We start from the raw sequence: 17,203 nt of genomic DNA, 5'->3' as shown, positions 1-17,203 counted from the left end.
GCCTGAAGGCCTAGGAGAGCTGTGTCTTGGGCTGAAATCAAAGCTTGGTCCATAGGCCTCTAGTGCTTGGGGTTCACACCCGTGAAGCATATGTCAGCCCAGACCCTAAGTCTTGGGTATGCCAGAATCCAGCATTGCTGGCAATAGATTCTCTGCCTATTCAGGATTCCTATCCAGGCAGAGCAAACGATCCCCTGCTAGCAGTAAGAACTCTGGACTCTTGGAAATCCTTTTGTATACTTTGTGAGAAAGTTTGAAAAGTACATTTATAAATCAAGATAAAGAATATTGAACCAAGGTTCATAATTAATGGTTTCATTAAGAGATGGTAAGCCAATATCAAGTGTCAATAGGTTAAATGGAATTTAATATAATGCTTAAATTGCTTTAAGTGTTGATTTAATTATCAATGATGCTGTAATTGAAATTACATGGTAATATGGGTGATTTAAATAAAGTACATAACTTCATACAAGGCCTGACAATAACATTGAATTGCCTATCTAATCTAATTAATGATGATATAAGAACTTAAGTGTTTAATTATATTCTAAGATATCTTTTCAAAACAACACTTTTGTAAAACACAATCTGATTTTTAAATATCAATTATCAGTTAGTTTATTTTAAAATCACATTTCCATACCACATACTAAAACACACTAGGCAGTGAATAACCCTAACACACATTTCTTTTGCATAACACACCTTACAGTGAGGGAAGGGTTAGCTTTAAACACCAGTGCTAGAAAGAATGGCCTCACTGTATGTATAGCCAAAAATGATGTTTAAAAGGCATGACAGAAAAGGTTTATATAGGGCTTCCCACCATGCTTGTTTTTGACAATTTCTTTCTGGAATTTAATCATGGAGTAGGCTATCTTTCCACAAACTTGAAAAAAGGCACACACAACAAATAAAATTCTTTTTATTGAAACTGAACCAATTTACCTTTATGGTATCAAAGCAAATAAACTGATTTTTATTTCAGGAATTATCTGCACAAAGCAAAAATCACCACCAAGACAATGTAGAAATGATATAAAAGCCATCAAACTCCACATGCCTCTCTGTACTTCATTCAGATAACATTCGGCTCTGAGTTGATGTACCTTTGTTGAAACTGTGTACCATTTAAGCATACAAATTCCTAATCCTTTCAAGTGGAGTTATGGCAACAATAGAATGTACGCAATTAGTAAAATGAGGACTGCAGTCTGCGAGAACATTAGCAGTCTCTACAAACACTGGGGGTCGGTCCTGTGGAGTAGATGCTGCTCTCCTGGGCAGATGGCTGAGGTGCTCACCACAGAGCCCTCCTTAACCTGGATGCTCTTCTGAAGTCTTGGTGTGTTTGCAACTGACAGAAATTTAAAGAAAGTCACCAGTTTCCCAATACTTTCAAAAACTACTTGGCTCTCTCCTAACCTAATGTTACAGCCAGGCTGTGCATACAGAGTTGGGATGCTTGCTTGTTTCTTACTAAGCATGTATCTTCAGAGATGTAAATATAAATCACTGCACTCAAAAGACTAAGACGAAAACTGGGAATTTCTCAAAATATTCCATCGTTGAAGAGACCAAACTTTTGCTAGTTCTTGCAGCCGAGCTAATAACATGGCTTGAGAACATTTAATACTATGTACTTAGCCACTATCCTACTGTGTGCTCAACCTGTTTAAATCCTCCTTTATAATAACAAGGTAACCAACCTCACAATGCTATGGATTCCCCATGCAATTAGCTTTTTGTTGTTGTTTGTTTTTTTCAAGACAGGGTTTCTCTGTGTAGCCCTGGCTGTCTTGGAACTCATTCTGTAAACCAGGTGGTGGTGGTGCACACCTTCAATCCCAGCACTTGGGAGGCAGAGGCAGGCGGATTTCTGAGTTCGAGGCCAGCCTGGTCTACAGAGTGAGTTCCAGGACAGCAACTAGCTTTTACAACATAAACTAAATGCATAATTTTAATTTTATGTATTTGTCTGAGCTCCTGACCCAGAATAAGTTGTGTATATTCTGATAAGCATTGCTGAAAGCAACCAACAGGTAGAAAGCAACCCCAAATAAAACATATTTACCATAAATATTGAATGGTAAATATGGATACAGTTTGATAACATGGTTTGGTTTTGCTACTCTGGGTCGCTAAAGTAGTTCTTCCTGGGGAAAACTGTTTCTATAAAACCTTATCCTTCTTTTCTTTCACACACATTTTCTGCACTATTTAATACATGCAAACCAAGGCCCTTTGTTAGGGACAGACACAGAATGATACAGGCAAGCCCAGCTGTGTGTGTGTGTGTGAGAGAGAGAGAGAGAGAGAGAGAGAGAGAGAGAGAGAGAGAGAGAGAAGAGGAGGAGAAGGAGGAGGAGGAAGAGGAGAAGGAGGAGGAAAAAAGAAAAAAAAGAAAAGCCCGAACAACCAGAGGACAAGAGGACACTAGTAACCCTTTCCCAGATACACTCTATTTTCAAGCTCAAACCGTAAGACTAAAACTGATTTCCTCCCTCAAAAACCTAAAACCTGAATACTTGGGAAAAAGGTCTATTTTATATGCGTCACCCAAACTACTAAACATACAGACACAAATTCTTTAAGAAGCATGCAGGACCCAGCACTTTCAGAGTAAATGCTGAAGATGAGAAAATGCTAACAATACCAGATGACTCCCTCATCAACTAAAAAGATTCAGTGGCACAGGTAGGTTTCTAGATCATTCCCCTGAACAACAGTTTGGGTAAGTCCATCATAATCTAAAATAATCTAAAATAATGAAGAAACATTAGCTTGTCTCAAAAGCACCCGAGAAAGGCAGTAAGAGGATAAAAGCATAAAATAAATACCAATAAATAAATAGCATTGCCTGGTGGTGGTGGTGCACGCTTTTAATCCCAGCACTCAGGAGGCAGAGGCAGGCTGGTGTGAGGCCAGCCTGGTCTACTGAGTGAGTTCCAGGACAGCCAGGGCTACACATAAAAACCCTGTCTCAAAAAAACCAAAAAAAAAAAAAAAAAAAAAAAAAAAAAAACCAAAAAACACAACAAATCATTTTCTTCACATAGGATCAAGCCCTTGTTTGTGTTTTGACTGCTGTGGAGGACATCATTAGTCTCTCACCAACTTTGTACACTCAACGTAACGATTTTTGAAACGTAATTTAAAGTTTGTCTAAGTTTAACCAAATATACAAAATTTTATCACTCTTCTTTCACAGTAAAAAGATCATAAGATTTTGTTATTACAGTTGTAGTTTTAAACGTTATAGTAAACTACTCAAACTGTTAAGGCACCTTTAAGACTGGCCTAAAGAAATTTGAAGCACCAGAAATAGAAAATCTTTAAGGAAAATAACTTGATGTTTGTAAAACTTTCAACCAAATCAAAGGTCTTTTCTTTCTTAATTTATAGCCTACAAGCCACAAAAGTTATTTATGAAATAAAAATATGTCTAAATAATAAAAGTCTTATGGCATTACATCTAGCATAGGACATAAAATATCAGAAACCGTACTGAAATGCATTTTTCTTTCGAGGATGTCCCAATAGGAAGTCTAGCTGTCAGAAAGGGATGCAAGAGCTGAGAAAAGCAATCACGAGAATTCGGCCCGGGAAAGAGAGAATGTAATGTACAGGGCTATCACACCGAGTCTTTAACTATAAAAACATATGCTGTATCATTGACGAGCACAGGACAGCAGTGGACCACTTCTTTCGGAGTAAAACTCGTAAGGGTGCGGGGAGATTCTCAAAGTTCTTGCTAGAGGACCCAAGAGGGCTGTGAAACGCTTAAAGGTTTGCTCCGCACGATCCTGACAATTACTAGCTGGCGGGACTAGGACTCTCCCCGCACCCCAGGCCTCGTCCCGTGCGGTCTTTAAAGAGAAAGTCCGGCCAGCAACCATGACTTCCTTCGCTGAGTCCAAGCGGCGAGGGACAGACAGGCCAAACAAGCAGAAGAGAAATGGGTGGGCCTGGGAAGACCCCCGCCCCCACTGCCCCGCCAACCCCACCCACGCAGCCTCGGGGGCTAAGTCGCCCCGGACGCAGCAAGGCTAGGCTGGAAGCTCCGCCGACCAGCACGCACACGCCCGCGGGCCCCGGGCGCCGTTCTCCGTGACTCGGGCCCACCCCCAGGGGTCCCGGCGCCATTTAGTTCCTCCAGCCCGGCGCCATTTTCCGCCCCCGCCGGCTCGCCGCTGCGCCCGAGCGATCGCTCGGTGCTTCCAGCCGCTGGCACCTGCATGAGCCGGCGACCGAGACCGCGGGCGCACCGTGCGGGGCCTGCCGCGGCGGCTGGACGAAGACCGGACTCCGACCCCGCCCGCAGCACCCGGCTGGTGGCAGCCAAGGCCTGCGAAGGGGCCGGCTCGGCCGCACTGGGCGGAGCGGCTGCGGCAGAGGCCCGGACCTGAAGGTTCCATCGCACTTACTTCCTGTTTTGGGTCCGGGCACTTTGGAAGAACCAGGATGGAGGCTCCAAAAAATACCAGGATGGAGGAAGCAGCCACGGGAGAGAGTGGCTGCAGCTGGGGTGAGCGAGCGCAACCAGCCACCGGAAACGGAGCCACGGCCGCGCCCCGCCCCCGCCCTCCCAGTACCCCCCCCTCCGGCCCGCCTCTCCCGTGGGGCGGACCTGCGCTCCACTCCCGACGTCACTTCCGCCTGCGTTGGCCCGCTGATGGGTTGCTGCGGAATCGACCGCCATTCTCAGCGGGCCTTAGGGTCGGACAGTCGTCGCCGAGCTGTAGTGGATGATATAAAAAAAGGGTCTTTTTCCTTGGCAGGTGTCTGCACCATCTGTCTCTTAGTTTCCGGAATATCCGAAACCAAGAGGAAGCGCTGTGTCCCGGCCTTCAGGCCTTAGAGTACAGGAGAAAGCAGGGTGTCTCTGCTCTTCGGTTTCTGATCGTGTGGTATATACTTCTTGTGAAAGGTGACCTCCGTGAGTGTGACCTCGCTTTTAGGAGACTACAGATCTTCGTGCATTTAAAGTTCAGTGCTGGTGTCTACACCGATTGCAGTTCTATTTTCTGGATCCGTAGAGATGAACAAAATAGAAGCCCTGTTCCCATATCAATCTTTAGGAACCAGGCTCCTTAAGAGAGCTCATACATGAATAAATGCATTTTGACCATATTTACTCCTTCCTATCCACTCCAACTCTTCCCCGTGTTCTCCCTGACACCCCCCCCCCCGCCCTGCACTCAAATTCGCGTCCTATTGGGTGTGTGTATTCCTGGGTGCACGTGTAGCCCAGATTTCAGTGTAGGGTTGCACACTTGGACGTGGGAAAGCAATCTGGTCTCTTCAGGAAGGAAATTGACTCTCAGCAGCCTTGACTGCTTGAAGCCCCCTAGCCAGGTGGGCTGGATGGAACCCTTTTGCCATCCATGTTGGAATGTTGACTGGAGTGGTGGTTTGCAGGGGACCACAAGCTGCTGAGTGGTGGGTGCTTCATAGAAGTCTTCCCACTCCCCTGACTCTTTGAGGTTTTCTTCCCCCAGCAATGTTCCCATACCTTTGGTGTAAGGATTGCATTATAAATATCCCACTTAGGGAGAGGCACTCTATAGTCACTTAACTCTGTAAACACTGGTCCGTTGTGGTTTCTGCCATAAACTCCGCCACAAAAAGTGCAGACTCTATGATGAAAACGTCAAAAAAGCTGCTTTTTGCCCCATGCTGGGCACAGTTGTTTTCACCTATAATTTCAGCACAGAAGAGGCTGAGGCAGAAGACTGGATTTTGAGGCAGCACTGGCTACATAGAACACAACTCAGCCAAACCAAATGGAAAAAAAGTTCTAAGATTCTGAGCAATGGGGTTCCTATTGGAGTCCCTTTTATGATTCAACAGTTTTTAATCTTTTTATAAGACCAAGATATACTTTGCTTTCCTTTCCTTTCACTGTTCATAATACACATTCCTAATCAATAAGCTGTTTGCAAATAATAAATCCTGGAAAAGGGGAAATCAGTTTTTTTTCCCAGTGGAGTGAAATTAGATGTATCAAGCACACTAGTCAGGCATGGTTCACAGGAGTTGATAGCCAATGCAACTTGCACTCCCAAGTTTTTTTTACAGGAGCTTTGTTCACATTTGCCAAAACTTAAAACCAACCAAGGGGTGAATGGGGGAGGGGGGAGAATAGACAAATAGGCATATCAATACAACAATTTTATTTGGTGCTAAAGTAGTGAAGGATCAAAACATATGTTAGTAAAGAAAATTATCCAGAAAGCGATGTATGCTAAGACTGCCATTCTGATTATCTTACTTTTCTACAGCTGTGAAGAGCCACCATGGCGAAGGAAGTTTATAACAAAGTTTGAATTGAGGGCTCGCTTGCAATTTTAAATGATGAGTCTATAATCATCATGGAGGGAAACATGGCAACAGACAGGTGGGAATGGGGCTAGAACAGTCATTGAGAGCTTACATTCTTAATTGCATATTGAAAGCGCAGAGAGCCATTTGGGTATTTGTAAGCTTCTGAAAACTCAGAAGTCACCCAGTGACACTCCATTTCCAACAAGGCCACACCTAATCGTTCCCGAAGAATTTCACCAACCAGAGACCAGGCATTCAAATATATTAGCCTACAGCGGTCGTTCTCAGTCAATCCACCACGGTGATATTCTGTAAAGGGCATTGCTATGGAGACAGTAAAATTAGTGCATCCAGGGGTGGAGAAAATGAATAGTGTGCGGGGGTTCCTGTAGCAGCAAGGGCTCTCCATGCTGCAGAAATAGAAGCATGCCTTTATAGTTGTAGCAAAACCCACAGGTCTGATAGATAAAATACTCAGAATGAATTCTAACATAAACTACATCTTGATGGTGTGTCAGTATAGGTTCTTCCCTTATAACAAATGCCCACTCTCGATTGTGCGCGTGTGAAGCCATGAGGTATGTAGGAATTTTCTGTACCTGCTTAATTTTGTTGTGAATGTTAAAAAAAAAGTCTTTGTTAAAAAATGCTAAGGGCTAAATAACCCTGAATTTGAATGATGTAAGTCAACATTCTCTGTGTTCCTGTGTGTCTTTCATATGTATTAAACTCATGTATCTTTACAGATGCCAAATACTTCATTGGAGGTACTACAGGTGAGTCACATTTTTCCCAGGGACCAAAGGAAAGTTGGGGAATGTGTCCAGGTCACACAAGCAAGGGGTAGACTCAGAATTGTAGCCTCGCCCTGAGAGCCTGCTCTAGTTCAAAAATACACTTTGGCAAGAGTCACCTCATGATAAAAACAAAACATAGCCAGTTTTCAGATTCTTTAGTTAACTGGGAAGTTGATGTGTGGGGTCATTATCATTTTCTAAATTCAATTGGAAGCAACATGTTATTATATTGATGTTTTTATTACCAATCTGTGGCACTCTGTGTCTTACTGGAATTCTTTCATTTTCAACTTTTATGAGTACATAAATAATTTTTGTATCATGGTGGTTGTTGGGCCAGACTTGAGAGTAAATACTGCCTCTATTGTTTAATAATGTTTTATCTCTAAGTCTCATTTACTTTAGGATTTCGGATATAAAATTTACTTTCTTGAATAATATAAGATAGCACACCTTATTTATGGAGCCTGACATGTAAGTATTAAAAATAGAAACTAAGAAAGTCCTAAACTAAAAAAACAATGACTGAATGAGCAATTCTCATGAGATAATAATTAAATCTAAAGAATAATTGATACATTTATGAGGAAGTGGTTCCTAACAACAGTTTTTAAAAATACACACACACACATATATATATATATATATATATATATATATACATATACTACTACTTTGACTTAGTAAAGATACTCATATATATATATATATATATATATACACACACACAAAAGTGTAAATTTATATGTATATACAACTACTTTGGCTTAATTAAGAGACTCACTAATATATATTATATAGTATATTTGATATTTAATATTTATTATATATGATTTGCACACATACATATCATATATGTATGTATATTACATATATATCTTCACTAAGCCAAGGTAGTAAGTAGTCACACTTAAAGTGCAGACTTCCAGCTCATTCTTGTCTACAGAATCGCAGGTAAGCTTGCACTCTGCTGACAGAAAAGATATGGAGGGAGACATGGAGGAAAGGGTGCAGAGCTTCCATGCTATGTTTAAATGTGCCACATTCCAGGATTGTATATATCTTCAAGAGAACCCTACCCTGGGTTTATGGAGGCTATATGCAAATGTGTAATTGTGCAACAGGGTATAATCAGACTAAAACTCTAGAGAGTGAAAATCTAGCAAGGCTTGTAGATTTTTTAATTCATTGCAAATGAATTCTTTTTGATTCTTTGTATGGCATTTTTTTATGGGCCTTGAACTGGGATCCTTCTGATAGGGGTCTTGTTTTATACTTTCAGATAAAGTAGATAAAAAAAAATTTCTATCTGGAAAGATTTTTGTTTGAGACAGTTTTCTCTGAAGCTCTTCAGGCAGCTCATTCAGATAGCTCAGCTCCCAAAGGCTGAAGCCCAGTCTTTTATTTACAGATCATTTTAGTCATTTATTCCTAGTTCCCTTTTGACTAGCCCAAAAATCTACATTCCATGAGCCCAGCTGCCTGATTGAAAAAACATGTGGTAGTGGTGGTGGTGGGGGGGGGGGGAATAAGAACAAAAAAAGACAGCAAACACATTTTTTTAACGCCTGGCAGTTAATCCTAGCACTTGGGAGGCAGAGGCAGGCGGCAGGTGGATTTCTGAGTTCGAGGCCAGCCTGGTCTACAGAGTGAGTTCCAGAACAGCTGAGGTTACACAGAGAAACCCTGTCTCAGGAAAAACAACAACAACAACAAAAACAAACATTGCAAATGAATTCAGAGAACTGCCTGCCTGTGTAAACACAGTCAATAAACTTATCTGCGTGGGATCCCATCCAGAGCATACCATTCTGACCACGCCTGGCCCTAAATTCACTCTGCCCCAGGCTGATCTTGAACTCAGGAATCTGCCTGCCTTTCAGCTTTCTGACCTGCGGGCTCATAGCACAGCTGCCTCTGTTCTTTTAGGTCCATGAAGCAATTCATATGATTCATATTGCTTCATTATATTTTGCACAGTTGGTAAGTTATATATTTTTGAACTCATGTTTTCAGAGTTCATTCCCACAGCCTGAAGGAGTGTCCTGAAGGTGACAGCATTTACCATTTTTTTTTTCTTTGCTAAGGGGGTAGACCTACCCTCTCCTTCAAGACTCAAGCATCTTTAATTATTACGGCATCATTAACCTTGGCAGAGAAGACATTTCTTGATAATCATGGCAGGGATAATTTTTTCCAATAACCTTGGCAGGGAGACTATTTCCTGAAGGAGAAACATGAAATATATCTATATATCTTTATACAAACAAGCCTCATGCCCAGCAATCCTCAACCCTCATGGAGGCCTACACCCTCCTGGCTCTGCTCCAGGGTTGGGAAACCATGTCACACTGTCCCTTCCATACAATACCATGAAGGACTCAGCATCACCTGACATTGGGAAGACAAATTCTAGTTTTTACCAACTGTCTTGGATTGGGATTTTTGACTAAAGACATAACAAACGTGAAAAGTCATAAGATTTAAAATGTAAATCTAACATTACAGTAGTACCTCTAGACTTTTAACCTGAATAATTATTATAAAGATTTTCTAGAATGTGATTTGAATTCCAGAATACCTGCCTGTAGTTACACCTACTTTTCTTCTTAGTGTGCAGTTAGATTATGCATAAGATTTTAAATATACTTAAATTTAAGTAGTTTGGATTTAAGTGTCTTATAGAAAAATAAAGATGAGAAATATTGCCTTCCCTAACAGAAATTCTGGCATAAAAACATTTGCAGCACATTAATGGCATTTGCTATGTGTGATTTCCTGTATTCTATGTGTTGTATAAGACTAATGAACATCATCATAGATTCAATATTGATGAAATTTCCTCCCTTATTATGTTCTTTCCTCTTCATCCCCAACCCTCCACCCCACCCCACCTTATTTTGAGACGAGGTTTTGCTGCAGAGCTGAGACTGTTCTTGAACTCATGATCATCTTGCCTTAGTCTTCTGAATGCTAGCATTACAGGCACATGTCACCATACAAATTAACTTTCTTTTTTTAAAAATTAATTCATTAATATAAAAGTATTTGGACTACTAAGGTGTGGATTCTGTTTCATGATCTTTACTATGTATTCAGACATGGAAATAAAAGGCATGCTACAAACAAAAGACATTTTTCAATGTAAAAGAAAAATAATATGTAATTTTTTCCATACAGTGTATGAATCCTGTTAATATGCTGTTGGCATTCATAAGCTGTGGGGAGCTGATGGGATCGGGATGCTTGTAGAGCAATGAACAATTTGCTCTATTCAGCCCTCACCTCACTCTGGTCACTCTATCTCATATTCTTCTGAGTGACCTTCCTCTGGGCTGTAAATGATTCCAGCTCAAAACACTTTTTCTCCATATCCTTTTTCTGACTCTGTCTCATTTCTGCACTCTTTTCAATCCTTCTACCTGGAAAACACCTCCCTTTATCCTTTTCAGTTCCTTTTCTTTTGCAGTAGATGGCGCTGAAACTGACTGGGTTGTGGAAACATGTTCCAGTTCAACAACTGGAAGCTTTCAGTTGTCAGGGGAATGGAGGTCTAAGGTTTCCTACACTTCTATCCAGTGAGGTCAAAGCAGGGATACTATGAAAGTGAACTTTAAGCTGGGCGGTGGTGGCGGACGCCTGTGATCCCAGCACTGTGGGAGGCAGAGTAGGTGGATTTCTGAGTTCGAGGCCAGCCTGGGCTACAGAGTGAGTTCCAGAATAGCCAGGGCTACACAGAAAAACCCTGTTTCAAAAAAAAAAAAAAAAAAAAAATCCAATAAGAAAGTGAACTTTACACAGAGAAATCAGGACTTGCTGAGAAAGTATTTACGTGGAGCCTAGATTTATGAACAGAAATATCATAGAAGGGGCTGGGAGATAGAAGGTGTTTGTCCATATTAGTGCAATAAAAAACATATTTGTAGAAAGTTACTTTCCTATATAGCATAAAATAACAAGGGCACATTCATATAAATGATAGACCAAGTCCTGTTCAGATAGTAACTGACTTTAAAAGTTTATTTCCTTTTGGAAAAAAACATAAAATTTTAGTTCTTTTAGTATGAATGTATGGAGCACTATGACTTAGTATGACTATAAAGCACTTAATTTAGTATTAATATATGAAGTACTATAACACTCTGTCTCACACACACACAAACACACACAATGTGTGTGCACAATCTTGTACAGAATGTTTCTGGGGCTTAGTCATCTATCTTAAGATTTTATGCCCATTAATAAGTAATTCTCATTTCTTCCTCCCCATAATCCCTCGTGACTACCATATTGCTCTTTGATTTTATGAATCTTTGATTCTACAAGTTTGACTATTTTAGACACTTTAATTACAATAATGTTTCTGTGACTGTTGTTTTTGTGACTAATTTCATTTTGCATCATAGTTGCAAAGTTTTTCCATATTGTTAGATGTTGCAAAACTTCCTTCTTTTAATTAATTAATTAATTAATCTATTTATATATTTATATATTTATTTTGGATTTTTTTTTGAGACAGGGTTTCTCTTTATAGCCCTGACTGTCCTGGAACTCACTCTGTAGACCAGGCTGGCCTCAAACTCTGAAATCCATCTGCCTTTGCCTCCCAAGTGCTGGGATTAAAGGCGTGAGACACCACACTCAGCAACTTCCTTCTTTTTAAAGGACAGTGTATTGCTTCTTGGCCTTTTGGCTAAGATCAAGTGTGGTATCTGTTCTTATCAGTTTAAAGGATAAATTAAGACTAGAGCTGAGCATTTTCCCTGACAGAGCCAAGATGATATATTGCCCACCTCTGTCAAGTGAAAGCTTTCATTTGCCAGCATATGACACATTTCAACTTATTAGATACTTACTTCTTTGTTGATATAAAAGCAATTGTCTTTAATCAAAAGAATTAGAAACTAAACATTTTTTTTCCGCAGTAGTGCCTGTCTGAAGGAGAACATAGTCTTTTTTCAGAGTATCACCACATTAAGAAAGAAAGAAGTCAACTTTAACGCTATGTCACATCTGCTGCTCTATTCTTGTTGATTTAGATGGGATATTTTAAAGCATATCATTTAACCAGCAGGTGTCTCTATTGTTCAGAGAGATCTTTTCAGAGTAGTAGCATTACCAGTAAATGGAAATATGGAGGCTTGAATTGCTAGTGAAATGTATAGAAAATCACAGAGAAGAACTCAGGCCCAAACTCAATAATAAAACCCCAAGGGTAGGTATTGTGCTCTGAATCCAAATAAGGCAGAGATGTGTTGAAGATTGATGCTCATTATTTTCAGCCAATTTTACGGTGCAGCAGAAGAGAAAGAAATGGATGCCCTCACCACTTTCAGGAGCTCACACATTTATGATGTGTTTTCTCATTCTATTTAGCAGATGTTCCTGAGAACCTACTTTGTGCCAAGCATTATTTTAGACCCAGAGTTATGGTTGCCCTCAAGACAGACAAAAATTCCTCTTTCATAGAATCTGCATTCTAGGGGACAGCTCACATTGTAACATGCTGCTGGTAGTTTTTGGCTTTCCTGCTTTGTGTTCTGGCCTGGATGCAGGTACACACCCATCCAGAAGCTATCTTGGATCTGCAGATGAAACACACACACACACACACACACACACACACACACACACACACACACACTTTAGCTCTCCCTACTTTTATTCCTAGCTCAGCACCTCTAAATCTGCCCTTGGTTTGGTTGTCCAGTTCCTTTACTCTTAGCTCAACACCTTTAGATCTGCCCTTAGCTTGGTTGCCCATTTACCTTCTGTTAAGCCTATGGGCCACTCTCCCTTTCCACCTACATTTTGGAAGATCTTCCCTGCAGCTCCGAGTTTGTTCTGTCTCTCTCAATCACTCTACTTTGTTTTTAGCCAGGGTCCCTCATTGAACCAGAGCTCACTGATTTGATTAGACTGATTTGTCAGTGAGCCCAAAGTTCTCCTCTTTCTGTTTCCTTTACAGGTACCTATTATAGGTATCTTGCCTCAGCTAGCTCCCTGATTTTTTTGTTTTAATTTTACATGATAGTGACAGTAAAATCTATAATTTTATACTGTGGCAAGCTCTTTATCAACTAAGCCATCTCTACACATCTCAACCTGGTTTTTAATAGTTCTCTAATAATTTATGAATGTCTATGTTGTACCAAATATGACCATATTAAATTAAACTTCAAAGTATAATACTTTTGTTACACTGCCTCTTAAGTAGGTAGTGAAGACAAATAATATACCGTTACTTAATTGAATGAGATTATACTAACAGAATTAAAAATGTGGAGTTTCAGTGGGCCATTTGTTGAGACTTGAGGATAATATATATAATCATATTTTATAATTATAGACATTGTATCAGTATTATATCTGTTTGAGTAAGCGTGGGTCAGGAAATAAGTGACTTCAGCAGTAAAAAAAATTGCTAACTTTTCCCTGTATCTATTTATATTTCAAATGAAGATCTGTAGAACTTCGTTCTTTGTTTTGGTTCAACCTGGTGTAGAAAGATAGAAGGCTATCATAGGCACTACCTGACAAAAGGTGCATTTCCTTTCTCTATTCCACCGCACTAGATAGCTGTGGTTTTTGTTGTTGGTTTGTTTTCACATAGCCTCTTTTTGCATGATGCTTCACTCTTTTATTTTACACTGTCAAAGAACTGTATGTAGTGGTGTCATTCTCTATTAAATGACATTATTGATCTTGATTAAACTTTCTTGACTCTGTTCTGTGAAGAACCCAATCCACCTGATTACCATTGCTAATCAACTAAAGGAAACATATCTAATAATGCAACAATGCCCATAATAGTATATTGTTTGAAATGGTAATAATAAATAAAGTACTCTTTAATGGCTGACTGATGCAAATGATAAAAGTGAAACTATGTGTTCCTACCTGTCTTTTTACCATAACAACATTTTGATAAAATTAAGAATAAAAGAATTTCAGAATTATATTTCTTACCCTTGCACACTGTTGATAGGAATATAAATTAGATTATGTGTTATAGAAAACAGAATAGATCAAGCAGTCCTACTACAGGTATACAAACAAAGGGAAGGTAATCAGCATGCCAAAGTAACATTGACGCTCATATTTATTGTACTGCTGTACATGATAGCCAAGAAATAGAAGCCAGCCAAGTTTCCATGGAGCAATAAGTGGAGAGAGACAATGTGGGAAAAATACTACTCAGCATAAAAGTTAAAATCTTATCACTCGTGACAACATAGATGGAGCTGGGAATCATTATGTTAAGAGAAATAAAAAAGGCACAGAAAAAGAAGAGCCAGATGCTCTTAGTCATATGTGGAACTGGAAACAGTGGCGAGAAATAGATATATAGTAATTATAAATATATATGGAATATATTGTGATATGTGAATAATGTAATAGTTATATCAGGGAAAATAGCATATCTGTCACCTCAGATATACGGTATTTTTTTTAATACTGGAATTATACTCAATCTTGGAATTCCTGTCTTCAACATTGTATCACAGAAGTAGAGGTGGGAAGGGATATGTACCTGGGAATTACTAGTGTTTTTAGAAGATAAACAATATATATAGTATCCTAGACTATACAGATGCCTCTGAATTCCCAAAGGGCAATTACCTGAGTTCTTTCCAGGGATGCAGAGATTAGATCAGAGTGGTATTAGGCATAATTCAGTGGTATTGAGTCCAGTCCCCCCACAGGAGTTTGGAAAAACTTATGTTTGAGGCTTAACATTATTACATATATTTTCAACATATTTTAAATATAATTGACACAAGCCCCTGCAAGCCATAGTGTGCGCAGGAAACAAATACCTGGGACACACTAGTTATTCCTTTGTTATGTCACTAAAAATTCAAGCACTCACAAAAGTGACCTCATAGCTATATGCTAATACTTAGTAGACAGAACTTAACTATCTAGGCTGATGACTGAAGAGTCATTAGCAGCTCAAACAGGACAGGATGTTGTTCTTGGTTGAAGAGACCAGTCTCAGTTCCTCTTTTACCGTGTACTTAAAGAGTGTGCTGACTTGCCTAATTCTGAGCATCTAAGGAGATGGCCTTGCCCAGTCAACGAACAAAGATCATTTTTCCATCTCAGGGACTTACCTAGGGTGTCCTGATGATGCTTGGTTTACATTTCTTTGAGTCTAGCTAAGTTTTCTCCTTGAGAGTTTCTAAGGGTAATGAGGCCCATTAGGCAATGAATTATTTTGTAAGTAGGTATGTCTCAGTCTGTCAGAAGTGCATAGTTATCCATCTGTTGTATAATTTTCACTCAAAGGATAAACTATAGTTTCTTCAGGCTCTTTTGGAAAGAGTAGAAATTGTCCAATTTATTTTGTTTTCCTCGTTGATTAATCATGATCACAACACAAAATACAGCAGTAAAAATTTGGAAGTATTCTATAAATCTGGCCACATATAGTCTACATTTCAGCCAAGATAGAGATTCATACCTGATTTCTATTTTTCAGTGGCTAAAACTAATATTATGTTAATCCTAACTAAAGTGCTCATAAATTGCTGACCCTATGGCTGCTGTAAAAAGTATAATTGTGACTTTGTGCCCACTTCCCCTTCAATTATACATCTTACTTAACTGCTGGGAGAGGGGAATTCATGAGTTTTCTTCAATGGAATGGCACATGAGTTGTCTTCAGTGGAATGGCACGGGACATCTCAACCACACTTCAGGACAGGCCATGCACTCAAGGGTAGTTGACCAGCACAAAATAGACTCCATGATATTTTGTAGGATCTTTGTTATCACTTGGCGTTTCCTCTCTCTTTTTGGCTTTTTATTGGCTTTTTTTTTTTTGAGAGAGGGAGGCAGAGAACATGAGATTGGGAAGACAGAGAGGTGGGAGGATCTGGGAAGACTTAGGGGAGAAGAAGGAATATGATGAAAATACAGTGTATGAAATTTTAAGAAACAAAAATATAGAAAGTATCACTGGAATGCTGTGCTGTTGTTGTTAAAAGAAATTGTAAGTTTATTTGTCCTGCTTTCAGTACTGTTGGGTTTTAATGATATTTAGTGTCAGCCAGTGTCTTACATCTCTTACTTCATTGATTCATAAAATCATTGCGATATTGTCTTAGTACCTAAATCCAAAGTCCAGAGTCAGTGAGTTCCCTATTTTTCTGCTGTTTTCAAGACTTAATGGGATCATGGTTGTCTCTCCCTATAATTCTTGCACTGAGGCATATGCTATATTGAAAAACTGGGTCTTTTTTTTATTTTTTGCTATGAAGCTACTCATTGAAAGAATTTAGAACAAATTTATGAAAATCAAACTCTTCAAAGGAGAAATCACCTCTTACCATTTGTCTTGCTTCTTTCTTGATGATCCTGCTTTCCCTCTCTCAAGAGCGAAGCCAGGTCACCTTCTTGCCTTGTCCACAGCATTTAGCAGACTGGCATTCTGTGTGGAATAATGACTCAATTGATTCCCATATTTTACTTCCTTCCACAGTAAGAGAATATGTGAGTGCCAGATACCAACTATATTCTGCAGGCCCCCAGGAATCCAAGTGTAATTGTCTGATCAATGTGATCTAGGCAAAACTGAAGAGCACATGGTTTTATCCTGAAGGAATGTGCCTGCCCTTCTAATTCATCTTTCCCTCTTTTTTCTGGCTGTAATGTGGATGTGGCTATAATAAAACATCTTGTACTCTATAGATAATGACACCAGGAATAGGAAAAAAATGACTAGATTTCTGGAGTCCTCGAACCATGTTTGGATGATTATAACTTGCCTGGTATATGAGACAGAGATAAATTTCACTGTTTTTATATTTTCATGTTTTGACTGTCTGTGGCTGATTTTATTTTATTTTTTATTTATTTTTATTTATTTTCTATATTCTTTGTTTACATTCTAGAAGCCTTTCCCTTTCCCAGTCCCCCCTGTACCCCAATATGTTCCATAAGTCCTCTTCTCTCCATCCATTCTCCTGTCTTTCCCCCTCCCTTTTCTCTGTCCTGATACTCCCCTACAATGCTGGATCAAGCCTTTCCAGGATTAGGGCCCTCTTCTTCCTTCTTCATGGGAATCACTT

At 39.6% G+C, this 17,203-nt stretch overlaps 1 protein-coding gene and 1 pseudogene across 4 annotated transcripts in view; one reads left to right on the top strand and one right to left on the bottom strand.

The window, feature by feature from the left end:
• Positions 1-4,529, bottom strand: part of Dmtf1 (cyclin D binding myb like transcription factor 1) — a 40,297-nt gene extending 35,768 nt beyond the window's left edge. For 3 of the 4 annotated variants that reach the window (XM_052173135.1, XM_052173133.1, XM_052173136.1), the window contains exon 1: positions 4,431-4,527. The gene's annotated coding sequence lies outside the window, so the exon portion shown is untranslated. Of the gene's footprint in view, positions 1-4,430 lie in introns of all 4 variants that reach the window. The other variant, XM_052173134.1, reaches the window with a different exon arrangement.
• Positions 4,530-11,800: 7,271 nt separating this feature from the next.
• LOC127679587 (uncharacterized) lies at positions 11,801-11,973 on the top strand (annotated as a pseudogene).
• The last annotated feature ends 5,230 nt before the right edge of the window (positions 11,974-17,203 follow it).

The sequence above is a fragment of the Apodemus sylvaticus genome, chromosome 2 (genome assembly GCF_947179515.1).
Source record: "Apodemus sylvaticus chromosome 2, mApoSyl1.1, whole genome shotgun sequence".
Taxonomy (NCBI): Eukaryota; Metazoa; Chordata; class Mammalia; order Rodentia; family Muridae; genus Apodemus; species Apodemus sylvaticus.
The sequence above is the reverse complement of the archived record's forward strand: the minus strand, read 5'-3'. Positions and strand labels throughout refer to the sequence as shown.